The following is a 16,229-nucleotide window of genomic DNA, read 5'->3' on the forward strand; positions in this document are numbered from 1 at the left end:
CAATTCAATTATATTGTTTGATCATTGGAGTAGGTTTTACTCTAAAATTTACCTCAATGTTACTTGTTTCTTTGTAATCATTTGTGAAACTTTCTGTGTGAAAATTGTTTCAACGTCAACTTTTTTTAGTGCAAATACCTTAATTTTCCCCCTTCTTTAATCAAAATGATTTAAATTAAAAGTTTGATTTTTAATTTTAATTGTAAATGAATTTGTGTCCTTAATTTCACTTAAAAGAAATGGATTAGATGAATTATGTTTTGTGATTTTATTTGATTAATCTCACTTCAAAGCATTGCATTATGTTTGATAAAATGCAGAAATCAATATCGTAAAGCAACATCGCAAGTGTGCAAAGATCCACGTATCTAGAAAGTGCACATAGGTAACATTTTTGCATGCATATTTATTTTACATGCCATAGAAAGGTTCTGCATAACTGGAATGACTCATCTGGTGAAGGTCCTAATTCATGCTGTTGTATATATAAGTCTAGAGAACTGAAAAATCTTTAAGACGTCTCTGTTCCAAACCACTGAATGAAGTGAGGTTAGTCGCTTAATAACTCTCTCTCTCTCTCAAGTGAAAATACTGATGTGCACTTCATATTTCTTAATGTCCAGCACTCTCTGCTCTATATTGTGTTAATCTGCTCTCTCTTCTCACCTGACTGATCATGATTAAAGCTCTCTTCTGCATCTGAGATGGATGGACCATTAGGCCTTTAACGGGTTTTAAAGATTCCTGCTGAAAACACACTGATGGCCAGCGCGCGTGAAGAGCAGAGACACTTCAAACAAACCCCCGTGACATATTCAGTTTACATGAACTGGCCTGCGGTCCCAGAAATACAATAAATTTCACGTTTTATTTGAAACAATTAAAATATAAGACTGCATGTTCTCTATTGATCATTTCAATTGTTAGTGCATTATAATATTAATATTTGCTATAATTGCATACTAAAACGGCACATATTATCTTTCATTTCTTATTACTTTAAATTAAATTATTTATAATTATTTTAAAAATGTAAAAAATAATATTTTATTTAAAATGTCTACATTTTATTTAATCATTTTAAAATACAGTTGAACATTTAAATACTTTATTTTACATATTTTTACATAAGTTATTTTGATATTTAATATTCTATTCATGTGTTTGTGACATTTGAAAGTCACCGTTTAGCAGCCCTGCTTCACCAGGGCGTAGCTGCAGATACAGTCCCATCAGAAGATCACATGTGATGTGACTGTTATGGTCATGTGATTACAGATCATTCACGAGAGTCTGTCTAACATTAACAGGCCTGTAAACTGGGTTCTATTTGACATCGTTCTGTGGTGGTTTTCAGTGATTTACTGACAGAGTCGATCAATCTCTCAGCCCTGAAATACAAATGTAAAATACATTTAGACGTGTGTTCGTGTGCAGACGCTGTTTGAACAATAACAGGGTTCAAATAACACCAAATCTCCACTGATTTTCATAATATGGACAATAAAACCATTCTCCAAATATCTTCATTTGTAGTTGACAGAAGAAAGAAAGTCGTGTTAGGTTGGAGTGATATAAGAACGAGGCAAATGATTTCCGGTGAATAATTTTCTTTTCGGATTAAATGAGAATCTGCTTCTTATTTCTAGTTCCTTTGTTCTAAAATTAAATCAAGGTTTTATAGACCAAACCATAGCTGGAAATGTCCCGTAATGACAATCTCTTCCGTCTTCAAGGATGTTCTGTAAAGTATTTTACAGCGGTTCGTTCTGAAGGCAAACGCAGCAGTTTTATGTTCATACTGACTCCAGCACACTGAACATGGCTATTAGAAATTCAAATACAACTAGTTAAATTTTTACAAGTCCGCTGCATTCATGGAGAGCATTTAATCTTTGTGGAAATGGTGACAGAATCAGTACATATGAGGCAGTTTTACAGGACCGGCACGAGGGACGAGGACAGAACAGAAGCCTTCAGAACAGCATCATGATCTGGAAGTGAGTTCAAGAGCAAAATCACAAAAACCCCTGACATAAAAATACAGCAGAGGCATTAATGTGTGCTGCACACCTCATGTCAGTCTTGCTCTTGACTTGGTTTTGAACTGTAATAAAGCCTGATATTGAGGTCACGTCCTTCACTCCTCACTCGGACTGTGTCTCGCCAATCTTGAGGTGATAACCTGTTTGCTTGACTCCTGGACGCCGCTTCCAGTCTTAAAATGTGTCTGTCCTTATACCAATCTGTCCATTAGTGCAGTGCTGAATGATGTCAGGATGGTTTGGAAACAGGCTCTTTGTGCTGCTCCAGCTTTAGACTGATGGTCTGTGTGATTCACGAGCGTCTCATCAGTATCTGTCCTGCAGCGAGACGCTGGATCAAGTTATTCAGAGCCCACAGAAGATTATACACACAGATGGAGCTCTGGCTTCAGGAGGATCGATCGATCAATCAATCAATCAATCAATCAATCAATCAATCAATCAATCAATCAATCAACCTAGATACATTAAATGGAACATTTATTAAAGAAGCCGTTGCTCTTGTTTGGACCGCTTAAGTGAGAACAATAATTTTACAAAAACATAGACCTGTTTTTTACAATCTTTATCAATTATCCCATATTCTTTATACTGTTAATAAATTACTTTATCAAGTAAATTGTGATATACATATTACGAAAGCTCATGCAATGTTACTGAATTTTTATAGATGAAATAAAAAAGAGGATATTTATATTATCTGATGAATAAAAATAGCAATCTGAACTGGTTTTTTTCTATAAACGGGCTGGCGGTCAAATATCTTTATGTATTTATTATTGATTTATTTTGCTGTCAAAGAATCTCTTTTTCTCATCAAAACTGCATTCATTTGATCAAAATCCGCAGTAAAAAGACGTGATATTGTGAAATAGTTTTACTCAGTTTAAAACAGCTGTTTTTCTATGTGAATCTCTGATTAAACTGTAAATTTCTTTCTGTGAGGTGCAGCCCTGTATTTTCAGCATCATTACTCCAGTCTTCAGTGTCACATGATCTTCAGAAATCTATTCTCAAATATGAGGATTTGCTGCTCAAGAAACATTTCTGATTATTATCAATGTTGATTGATTGATTGAATATTTCTGTGGAAACTGTGATTTAGTTTTGTTTATTTTTTTTTCAGGATTCCACCAGATGAATAGAAATGTTCAGTTTCAGAAGAGAACAGCAATTTATTTGAGATCTTTTGTAACATTAATAATAATAAATGTATTTACTGTCACTTTTGATCAATTTAATGCGTCCTCACTGAATAAAAGTATTCATTTCTTGTTTTCAGTGTATACAGTGAATGATTGAGCAGCAACAGTGCTCTCATGAGCCGTCTGGCCCTCAGTATCGTGTGGTTCGTCTGGTTTTCCTGCGGTCTGTTCCTCATGTTGTAAGATTGGATCGGGTCCTGCGCTCTCAGACTCCTGATTACCAGCTGCCTTTCTGTTTGAGTCGCTGTGAAGCGCTCTTCATCTCACCTCACCTCACCATATGTTCCTCCCGCTTCTCATTACTGTACCTGTGAAAACTCACAGAGAGAAACAGCTTTCATCTCAAAGACACTAAACTTCTTTACATTGATTTTCTTCCCCTCTAAAAGCACAAAGCACAGAGATGATATCAGTAAAACAGAGAGTGTAAAATACTGTGAAACACTATAAAACAGACTTACATTTTTTTCAAGTATAATCAACTTGGTTGAATAAGTCATTTCAACTTAACATACATCGAACCAACATAAAAAAAAAATCAAGTTGAATTTTATGCAACTGATACTTTTTTTTTTTAATTGATGAGTTAAAGTTAAAACTTAAGTTGTCGTGACTTACTCATCATATAATTTTTTAGTTATAAGCTTAGATTTTTTTGATACTTAAAAAAGTCAAACCTTGCCTAACAAATCACATTTAACATACAGGAGTAAGATACTACTAAATTTACCATTTTTGTAGCAAAAACAATCATTTCATCTACTCTTATGCTATTACATATACTTCTATTTTCTCAAATCTGCAGTAACTGTGAGCTTCCGGGGAAAACAGGATATTATCTTTAATCGTGCTTTTTGTGTGTGTGTGTGTGTGTGTGTGTGTGTGTGTGTGTGTGTGTGTGTGTGTGTGTGTTTATCATCCATTTTTGGAGATTGAAATCACTGCATGATGAACTGCAATTGTAACTATGCGCCAGAAACATACTTTGTATTTTTACAAAAAAAAAAAAAAAAAAGGAAAAGCAGCAGCCGAGGTTTTAGACATGCATGTGAGTACATCACGACGGTGAATGTTTCATCTTTAGATAAAACCATTTTCAAAAACTACTAGATGAGAGAACAATGTGCAGGAAAGTGATCAGCGGATGCCTGTAAATACACTAGTATGTAAGTGAGCCACGGAAACCTGTTTACCGTCAATCTATCTGTCCATTGGCCCCTGATTATGGCGTATAATGTGATTAACACAGACGCTGGGGATGGTAATAGTCACGGGTTCATTTGAATGGAGCAGATGCTCTCAGCGTGAAGCTCTTGGTTCTGAAAAGCAGAGTACGGGAGATACTGAACACACGCCAATCTCTTCTATCAGAGTCCAGCCGTCTCCAGAGAGAGATGAGTGTGTGTGGGTGTGTGTGTGTGTGTGTGTGTGTGGTGTGTGTGTGTGTGTGTGTGTGTGTGTGTGTGGCAGACAGAACCAGAACAAGCGCCAGAAAGGAAAAACAGCTACAAGTACAGGGACATGTTAAAAAAAAAAAAGCCTGATGAAGCAAAATATGATACACAGGTATAAATGCAAACTATTTTTAGCCTTAAAGTTTCAATGAACTGTTTCATTCATTAAAAGTAGCTTTTGTCTGACTATTATTTTCAGGGTTTATTTCATGGTTAAAAAGAGAAAGAAACAGTGGGTTTTTGATTTCATATTGTCTTTTCAGCGTTGCTAGTACACAAAATCCTGCAGTAAGTGTGTTTGAGCTGATGTGCGTTTTGTGTTTTTGATGCGGGCTGACAGCATATGAGGAGGTTTTATATGAAGCCGGTGTCTGGCTCTCTGTTCTTTCCTCCATTGACGCGGTGTTACTGTCCTGTTCTCTCTTCGGATTCGCTTCTCCTGTAAGTCCTGACTAAAGCTCTTGCAGCTTCTCGTCTCTGATTTTTTAAGCCAGGTCTGTCCTTCTTAGCTAAATTGGCCTTAAGCCAGGTCTCTGCGTTTGCTCCTGGCGGGTTCTGACGGGGCCGCTCCAGGTCTCATAAACTGCATTAGCTGTAGAATCTGATGGATTTGCCAGAGCACGCTGCCGCTCCACAGACTGACTGCATGTTTCAGGACAGAAAAAAACAAGCGCCTTATTATATTTAATTCTGTGCCGTGTATAATGCACAATGCCATGCTATTTTTGATAGTATAAAGTGTGAAACAGTACAGTGTTGTCATGAAACTCTCGATGGCGCAGGCTTGATGGGTCATATAATGACAAACTGATGGATATTCACAGTGTCACAAGCTGATGGGTCAAGTTGCATACGAAGCCAATGAGCTTCCTGCTTCTGACATTTAAAATGGTATTCACCAGAGCATTTCCTCTGAAACCCAACCACATCCCCAGCTCCACCGTATAGATCCTACCAAAGGTTATTTTATATGCTATTTATGCAGCAGCAATAATGTCTCTCTAAAAAACTGGAGCAATCCAGTTATGTCATCTCTGCACTCTCAGAAAAATATAATACAGAAGATGTCACTTGGGCGGTACCTTTTTGAAATGTGCACTTTTGTACCTTTAAGGTACAAATAGTGGATCTTTAGGTACAAAGGTGTGCCTTTTTGAAAAGGTAAGGTCACGACCCCCAGGACAGCATCTGTACCATTTTTTTGAGAGTGTGTAAGCTCTGTTTGTGTCTATTTGGCAAATGTACTGCAGCAGTAGTATGAGAGTATGCAGACACACACTGCAACCACCGCAGTCCATGCTCCGTAAATGCTCATGTTCTGTGAAGCAAAAAGCAAGACAGACTTTTTGGCACTGGGGATTCTGATTAAGGGCCATTGTTGTACTAGGGTAGAGGACGGTACCCACGGCCCACCATGATAAGCTGATAATACACTTTTCAATCACAGCGTCCCAGTGGCCTGGCAGTATTCCATTAGCCCGCTGTCAGTGTTCTTCTCAGAGCACACAGGCCCATACGCGACGACAGACACTATGCATCTTCACCGAGCCCATTTAATTCTGCTCCGTATGCGTCACAACACAGGGTCCTTGTATGGCATTGGGTTTCGCTTCAGCTGGACGTTTGCAAGACATAATTTTGATGCAGGTAGTTTCATTCATCGTCCTGTGAGCCACATGAAGAGCAAGAGCTTCCAGGTCAAGCTGATGAGAACCTGTTGATTGACTTACAATGGATTTGCTAAAAAGAAGATAGATTTAGGATAAGGGTCGGTTGGATCATTTCTGCACGCTTGTTATTTTTCGATACGATATGTTTGTTTATGTTCACCAGATTGAGCAACGGATCTTGTAAGGAAATTGCATATTACATAGTATTGTCCTCTCATGGAGTGTCATAAAAGCTCTTAAATATTGTTTTTCTATTTTTAACACTAAATGATGGAGAACGGTTCCTCTCAACAAAACTTGAATCAAGTAAAGTTAGGCAAGGCTATAATCAGTAGAACTCACTAGTGAGAGGGAGGAAACAGAGTCATGCTTTCTTTTAAAATCAAATTCATTGTTATATTTGAGGATCACATTAAAATATCGTCTTGGAAAACCTTTTTACAAGTGCATTCTTTTCTTTTTCTTCTTTATGGATATTTAAATTTTTTTTTTTTTTTGGGGAGGGGGGGGCTAAAAATCTGTTTCCATGATTAATCTCTACACAATGGAGTTTTATGTATAGATTTTATCATTTTACTCTCATCCCACCCACCCTAAACAGAAATTGAAATAGGAACGATATGAAAAAAAAAACAATTGCGCAGCATATTCCAAGCGTGCTTAATATCTCTCACTTTCTTGTTCAATTTCTTTTGCTGTAGCTGCAGGTACCTCGTGTATCATTCTCTTCTTTTACCGAGCTCTGACCTTTTCCCATGCAATGGGGATAAAAAGAACATTACCATTAACATTTAAAGTAGTAGCATCTGACAGAGTGCTTTTATCCAAAGGAGACTCTCACTCAAGTCAACAGAACATTCTTAAATTCATGGCATTGGCAATTCCCGGGGGTAAATCGAACCCCATGACCTGAGCTCTGAGCTGAAGAAGAGTCTGCTGTGACTGGAACAGTATTATATCCCAAAACCAACACATTTTGCGGTGTCTGGAAAAGATGGTCATATCATGATCCCACACTCTTGTCTTCAATTTAGGGTAAGATGGACCTCGGTGGGCGGCAGAGGGGGAAAATTGGTGATCCGCTCCTTGTTGTGTTGTTGGGGAACGGCTCTTTCCTGAATGACAAACTGCGATGGGAAAATAGTTGTGAGTTCTTATGCAAAGACGGTAGGGTTAGTAACTTGTGTGCGCACAATTATATGTCCTCTCAGCTCCACGTCCGGAAATTCAGAGTGCTGGGCGTCACCAGCGTGGTCGTATGTTAGTGAGACACTGGCATCATACGGAGCCCGGCCCGTCATTTTAAGCAATGGGCTTTGTGTCAGAGAGCCGTTGTGTGGGTGAAAATCTGCAACGTTGTGCTGTTACCTCAAGAGCCTTTTGGCAGATTGTCCAGTTGATCTGTGCTTCCTCAAGAGTAGCCAAGCTATTAGAAGTTCATGTAGACAGCGGAGGTTTTTCCAGAGACCGTTAAATCACTGGTGACTTTCTTCAGAAAACGCCTCAAAAAGGCTTGAAAGCAAGAGATTGTGCCTGAGCATTTGAATTGATTGTATTGATGGACGGAGATGTTCGCTGATGACACATGAAGACTGCAACATCAGGGGCCTTTTGCTCGAAAACGTCACGTCACTCGTTTATCGTTGACAAATGAGCCAGTTGATGGGGAATCTACGGTCAGTGAATCATCCTTACAGCAGACGTCAATGAAGACATTCAAACATACTGATGATGAAGAGAAAAAACATTACACAGCAAAATATGTAGAATCGTACGTGTAGACTGAAAACAAAACATTGATGTAGAAACAGATTTTCTCAGGAATTGCTAGTAAATTTCACAATAACCATAACAATGAAAGAAAAGGCAAAAAAAAGGAAAACACATTGGATTAAATGGAAAAATTTTGTATCAATGTATAAAAACTAAAAATATCATTTCTTGTAAAACACACCAATAATGTTTCTCTCTCTCTCTCTCTCTCTCTCTCTCTCTTTATATATATACAAAAAGTGACAGTGTTCAAAAATAAAAACCGGATAAGCGTCAGCGTGAGTTTTGAAGTCTGAACCATCGAGCATGAAGCCAGAGCTGGACCTGTGTGCTTGCTCCAGATGAATGAGGCTGTAAGGCTGTGTTTCTACATTAACCTCTAGTGTCTGAGCGGTCAGAGCATGGCCACCTCACATTATACAAGCACTAACGGCCAATCCCACGCGGCCTTCTTATATTAGATGCGGACGCCATTATATGTCAGCTGACAGACGGACATGTCACCGCTGACATCATAAAGAAGCGGCACGGCGGTTGAAAAAAAAAAAAAAAAAAAAAATTAAAGCAAACGCATTCATTCTCTCTCGTGAGGAGTGAGTTCTCTCACATTCTGTCTTCTGCCCAAAAAATGAGCATGCAACGCTGTTAGTGGACATTAATGTTCATAATGACTGAGAACTTTTGACTGGCGCATGGACAGTATTGTACACCAGTTATCAGCCGTGTGGAAACGAGTGACTATCGCCATCAATTGGAGGCTGAGCTTGCCCTGCTGTTCTTCTGAAGAGGTCAGGACATCATTTCCTGAAGGTACAGTGTCATTTCAGACGTATGAACAGTTTCACTCAAGAAGCCCATATAAATGTGTTTCTCTGCTAAATGATTTTCTGTCAGACTGTCACATGGGTTCCTCCTTCTAACACACACACACACACACACACACACATACACACAACACAGCACACAAACACACACACACACCACACCACTCACTTTCACGTCACTCACCAATACAGACAAAAAACACACACATACCTACATAAACACACCCAGACAGACAAATACAAACGCACACGCACACAAACACACACAACACACACACACACACACACACACACATACACACACACATAACACACCCAGACAGAAACAGACAAAAACAAACCACACGGACACAGCACACACAAACAAACACACACACACACACACAAACAAACACAAGACACATTTGAAACAACACACAAACACACACACACACACACACACACACACAAACACACCAGATACATACACACACAGACAGAACAATACAAAACACTTACACCACACAACACACAAACACACACACACAAACACACACAAAACACAGATAGACAAAAACACATAAAACACACACACCACAACAAACACAAACACAACACACACACACACATACACACACCCATACACACACCCCAAACAGACAAACAAATACAAACACACAACCGCAAACACACACACACACACAACACACAATACACACACAACAAACACACACACAAACCAAACAAAAACAAAAACAAAAACAACACACAAAAACACACAAAAAACAAACACACACACCACACAACAACAAACCCACACAAAAACAAACACACAGATACAAACACACACAGACAGACAAATGACAAACACGACCGCACAACACACACACACACACACACACACACAGATATAACAAACACACACAACACACACACACACACAGAACAAAAGAATAGACAAAACAAACACCAAACCACACACACACACGTCTTCGCGCGCACACACCACACACACACACATACACACAACACACGCGACCACACACACAAGCGCAACACACCACACCACACACACATCAAAGCGCGGCACCCACACACACCACAAACGCGGGCGCAACACTACACCATATGACCACACACACACCACCCCACACACACCCACACACACAGAATCAGTAATTAAAGTTCAACAAAACACTTAGTTTAATTACAAGAAAAGGAAGGCAAATTAAATAAAAATATTGTAATTTTTACCGTTGGACGTCTAAAAAAAAAAATTATATTATTATATTTGCTTCTAAATTACGTATGCACAGTGACACTTTGCAAGAATAAATGTTTTTCTTATTTTGTTTTGTTGTTTTTGTTTTCTAAAAATAATAGAACAATCATTTAAAAAATAAGGAAAAAAAACTAAAAATGAAATTATATATAAAATATATAAATAGATTATATAAGATTATATATAATAACAAAATTTTGGGCCACATTGAGGCGCCCTACAAAACAAGCCAAGCAAAAGATGGAAGAATGAATAACGGATGATAATGAAAACGTGGTGTGAAATAAACGCGTTGCATGGCACGGGCCTAGGGAGAAGATTTGAAAAATTAATAAAATCTCTTTGTTTAAATATAAGAAAACCCCCTGATTGTCTTGCTGTTTTTGTTAGAACTAATCCCTCAAAAAATGCCCACTTAACACGAAGGACACAAAGCATCTCTATTGTTCTTTAAAACTGGACATCCTTACTGATATTGAGTTTGAAAACAGCGAGGGGAAAGCATGGGACCGATGCAGGGATCAGGAATATTTACGAGATGGTGAGTTTTCTTCGACAGTATGAAGCAGGAAAGTCTTTCCGTTCACCTGACCGCGCTGCCGCAAACTGGCAATCACAGGTGTGTTTCAAAAAACTTTCCAGGAGCAACGAATTCGACACGTTCATGCCCTCCAATAAAACACACAAGCCTTGATGTTAAAATCATAAAAAAAACAGAGTCAAATTAAGTGAATAAAGGCATTTGACGTACAATTGAAACTCAATAGTCGTCGGTCTGTCCTACGGAAGGTTCAATTTCGCTTAATGCCACACACGTGTAAAAAAGCAGACTGAGCGGTGAGTGAGTGTCAATTTATAAGGCATTTCAAAAGAACATCAATCAGGCGAAAAAAAGGTCAGCGTTCACAGATTGGAAAGTCACTTTGCCCGCTGAAGAAGATACCAAATGTGGCATTCCTATTTCCCGCAGCGTGCCAGCGGCTAGGTGTTGGCATCGCGTAAAGGTCACAATCCGAAAAACACCAACAGTTGTCAAAACCAAACAGGATAATTAGATAGTAATCAATGTTAGCATGCCTCTTGGGAGTGTGATGAAGCACAGTCAGCTAATTCTTGTGCCCGATTTGGCATGCACCAGTGAAACGGGTTGCTGTTGGAGAGAGAAGAAGGTTGCTACAAACATCCACAGCTCCGATATCTGGGCATCACTAACCACAACATTACGTGTGTTATTTCAGTCAGGATGTAAGCGCGGACGGTGTCGTGGATCCACACTCGAAAACGAGTCACCTTAGCGAAAAACCCTTGACCTTAGCACAGGCTCAAACACTGTCCACCATACCGGAGGGTTTCGTATTAATGATGTGGTGTGAGGGAGGAGAAGAAAGGAATCCTGTCTGATCCACGGCCTCCCCTCTCTCCACAGTGCCAAGCCCCAAAACCACAGCTCGCCATGTTTGGGCCTGGACAGTTCTGAATGTATATCGCGCTCCAAACCAGCATGTCTGCAGCCAGAGGGTCCATTAAAACCGAGCGGTTTAACGTGGTTTTTTGCTGGACAGGGGAAGGGGAATAGAGCGTCTTGCCTGTTTTAGACGGCCACCACAACATCTTGGTCTGCTCTCTTATATTTACTGGCAAAATGAAGTTTCAATCGCCGAAACTCACTTAAAACGGAGAGGTTCCATGTAAGAAGAAGAATGGAATATCATAATTCGCACCCTCGTTGCTGCCATATCCAAAACCACATAAAGTTCTGTTCTCGTATGCAGCGGAACACACAAAAAAGCGCGAAACGTTTCAAGCTGCACTTTACATGAAAATGAAAGAAAAAAGAGACGTAAAGAAAAACCCAAAGGGTACACTTTCTTGTTTTTTCTGACTATTGTTGCATATTTCGGCGGCTTTATCTATGAATAGAAGGGTTATCGATGCTGGCGATGCCTAGAATAAAGGTCAGTCCAAGGAACTGCAATACTAAATAAATAAATAAATAAATAAATCCAAAAAAAACTCAATAAATAAATAAATAAAGAAAAAAAAAAAAATGATCGTTTTTTGAAAGCAATTTGGGACATAAAATTGTGTATAAAAGCCTGCAAAAAATCAAGGACGATGCATGTTGCATCGTGAATCTAGAACAATAGGGTTACGTTCTATCCTTAAATTACACTAATAAGGTGTTATTATGTCCAGCTTAAGAGAGAGCGAAAAAAAAAAAACATTTAAAAACCTTTCATTAATCTAAAGTTAAATAATTCTTACAGGAAAGGGACAAAAAAAAAATCAAGCTAGAAATAGTTATTTTTTCGTTGTTTGTTTTTTTTTACAGTTAGCGAAAGGAATGTCAAAGGATGAATTATAAAAAAAAACTAACCTTAATACTTTGAAAAATCAAACATGCATAAAATTAATCGAAATATGACGAGTAAAAGATATGATTATGGTTTTCAAAATGGATTTTCTATGTTATATGAGTTTCTTTTGCGCTCGCAAAAACTGTTTTCAACATTGATAATAAGAGCGTTTCTTCAGATGCAAATCAGCATATTAAATGGACATATATTACAGTTTTTTAACTCTACACACAGTGATTGAGCAAACAAGCTGCTAAACACACTTAAAAATACCACTTACACCACAAAGATCATCTAGTCATGTGAAGTCACATGTCCTTGCACTAACCAAATAGCAGATTACTGACTGTCAAATAATACGCAGCCAAAGGTCACACCCAATTGCGTAATCCCAGTCATCAGGTGGTGGCAAACACTTTGTTTTGCACTTGAATTGTACGGACACACCAATAAGGTGTAGGTAAAGCACTATAAAAAAGTCAAGCAGGTGAGGAGTTATAGGTCTTTCAAGCACAATGGAAAAAAGTTCAGAGAAAAAGTAAGGACCGCGGAGGGACAAGGATATGAGGTAGGACAGGAAAAAGGGGAGGTAAAAGAGGAAATCCATCAACAGAGAAGAGAAGAAGAGATGGAGCGCAGCATGGGAGGTAGAGAGTGTAGAGAAGAGGAAGACAGCGAAGAGTGAGACTAAGAAGGTGCTCAAAGAGGACCGATTCTGACAAATACGATTGAGAAATCCCTCCAGCGCAACACTAATAAACAGCCAAAACTACCAGGCGATATACAGTAAGGCAAGTTACGTGTGATAAGAACCCATGTCTGACTGGGAATGAAAAAAAATAGGTATGGATTAAAAAGATCCTCACTAAATCAAAAAACATCTGCACAGTTTTCAGTAACTGCTTACAGTACTGTTATTCTATGACACTATCAGCACTTCTGTTTACCCTTTTCCTGTGAAATTACTGTACTATTGTATACTGTTGTTTTTTTTTTTTTTTTATTCTTTCTATAAAGGATTGAGGGGTCAGGAGGAAAGGACAACAAAGGGGGCAAAATGGCCGGCTTATTGTTCACAGAAGCACGGAAAGCACAGAGAGGCGAGATAGGTTGAACAATTGGTTTGGCCACAAACAAAGCTATAACACTCAACCAGCGTGCACGCTAGGACATTGTCAAATAACCACGCCAGTAGTTTTCAAACGATCATCCATGCTGTGTGCTGCTCGACGCCTCAACCCTGGCAAAGCATCCGAAAAAAAAAATAAAAACCGAAATTCCAAATAATGAAAGACAAATCGTATCTGAGTGCCTTTCTAGTGCCAATGCCGAAAGAGTTGAATTGATTGGAACGACTGCCGGATGATACTATAGACTAGAAGGTATGTAGTCACGTTAAGTCAGTGGTGGATCTTGCATCCTGTCGCACTACTTTTTCACATTGTACTGGAATAGGCATATCTTAGATTCTAAACACTGAAACTACACAAGGTTGCCGGACACGGGTCCATTCAGAGAGGTTTACCGAATAGATATGACGACAGAGGAGATCCAGCATGAGGTTTCATTTAAGTTGAGATAGAGGCGTGGTTCCACTGACGTGAGTGAAACAAGAAGCGAGGGGGGAAAGATAGAAGAAGAGAGAGATGAAAATCATTGCCGCCACAGTGGGCTATAGTCAAAGCTCCCATGGCAACGTATGTGGGGGTAATATAACACTAGGTGCAGCTATTACACAGGAACGGGGGTCACTTACACCGCCATGCCCATATGGGCCCTGTGCAACACACAGCACTCATACTTACAGTGTCTTGGACCAATTGCACATACATTAAACAACAGCGGATAGGCAAAATCGCATTCATTTTTTATGCTAAATACAGTGTTGTTTTCCCCTAGGGGACAAAGTGTCTCTTCCACCGCCCTTGCTCTGGGTTTTAGAACATGGTTTTCAGCAACATGTCTATCACTTTTTCACCGTCCTATATCTTCCACCATACCTCCTCCAATCCTCATACCCTTAGAGGAAGAGTGTTTCATCCAGGCATGGCGGGGGTGGAAGGTATATGATCTCCCGTCTCCAGGGCTGAGGGTACCCCTCATCCAAGGCCATTGGATGAGGCCTGTAACCAGATGGATGGGTTTAGCTCTGCACGCAATGCAGCGTATGATTTCCCGTCCTTCAAGATGTTTCTTTCCAGGGGTGTCTTGCTAATGACAACATTTGCCTTTGTCAATTTTGATGAGTATATCTCTGGGGCCACAGATCCAGCTAGGTCGAGAGGGAGATTGGAGGGGTCATAGGTCCTAGTGTGGTGGTTCTTTTTTTTTTGTTGTGTTTGTTTTTTTTAAACAGTACAATTTTTTCGATACGAACAAATAAAAAAAGTGACATTTTGTTTACAGTAGTATGAATATCCATTGTCAACCATTTGGGCGTCGTTCTTTGTTGAGAAATAATGAGTTTCTTTTTTCTTTCAGGTCCTGCAACATTGGTCCTTGTGTTAGTGTTTTTGGTGAATTTACATCTTATTTTTACTTTGTTGATGGTAGCATACTCTAATCATAGTGGAACGTTCGTAGAATGCCTAAAAGTGTTTTTTAAGTTTATAACAGCAGAAGTGAACCTCCCGTTTGGCAAAACAGAGGATAGTAATGTGAAACGGTGGTGTGTGTTCATATGGTATAAACACAAAAGGGGGTCACCTCTTATAACAGAAGGTGTAGTATGTTTTGTACATGAGTGGTTAATTAATGCAAAGGGCTTAAGTATATAGTGTTTTGGCTGTATTGGGGGTGTGGGTGTGGCTAATTTGTGTGTAGTGTTTTGTGAAAACAGGGCCCCTGTCCTTTTTGGAAGAAAGCGTTCTGAACAATCTAAAATAAGAAACTGTATAAGATAGTATTCTATAATAAATGGAAAAACGTATTGAGTAATTATTCATACACAATAGCACGGGGTTGTTACTGTAATATTTTGATCAAAGGTGAAGGATTCGAAAAAGTCTTGGTGAGCAGAAGAAAGAAAGACTTCTTTTCCTTGTAAGCACAATGTACACCATGTAAAATTAAGCAGTTACTGAGCCCCAAAACATTTGGAAAATAAAAAAAGTAGGGCATATGCAGATAATAATCAGGATTGTTATTAAACTATAATATGCTATATACCATTGTAATTCTCTCTGGTCCTCCAGGACCGGCCACTGCATCATTGAGTCTTTGCTGTGGTTTAAGTCTCACTAATGCCTCATCTATCTGTTGGAAAAGAAAAAAAAGCGTTGAGGCCAGGACAAATATAACGATCATGTTCAGGAGAAACTGTGATTTTTCAATCAAGCATCATCATCGCTAGCAGGAGGAGGTTGCCTGGATTCCTCTTATAGCATAGGTCAGAGGCAGTTGAGGTTGGTGCTTGGTTTTCACTGTTCACTGCAGCTGTAATAGCTCGTAGGACACGGTGGTGATGACCCCCACAACATCCACTCGCCATTTTTTAAAATCAGTGTCCCGAGGCTGGTCGGCATTGGATAAACCCAACCAAACGGAAACTCAACCCTCTGAGATAGCAATAACTGCTCTGCAGAGACAGACGTGAATGTTGTCACAACCGGGCCCAGAGAAATAGAAGAGTGAGTTGCCT

Source organism: Cyprinus carpio, chromosome B18 (assembly GCF_018340385.1).
Source record: "Cyprinus carpio isolate SPL01 chromosome B18, ASM1834038v1, whole genome shotgun sequence".
NCBI lineage: Eukaryota > Metazoa > Chordata > Actinopteri > Cypriniformes > Cyprinidae > Cyprinus > Cyprinus carpio.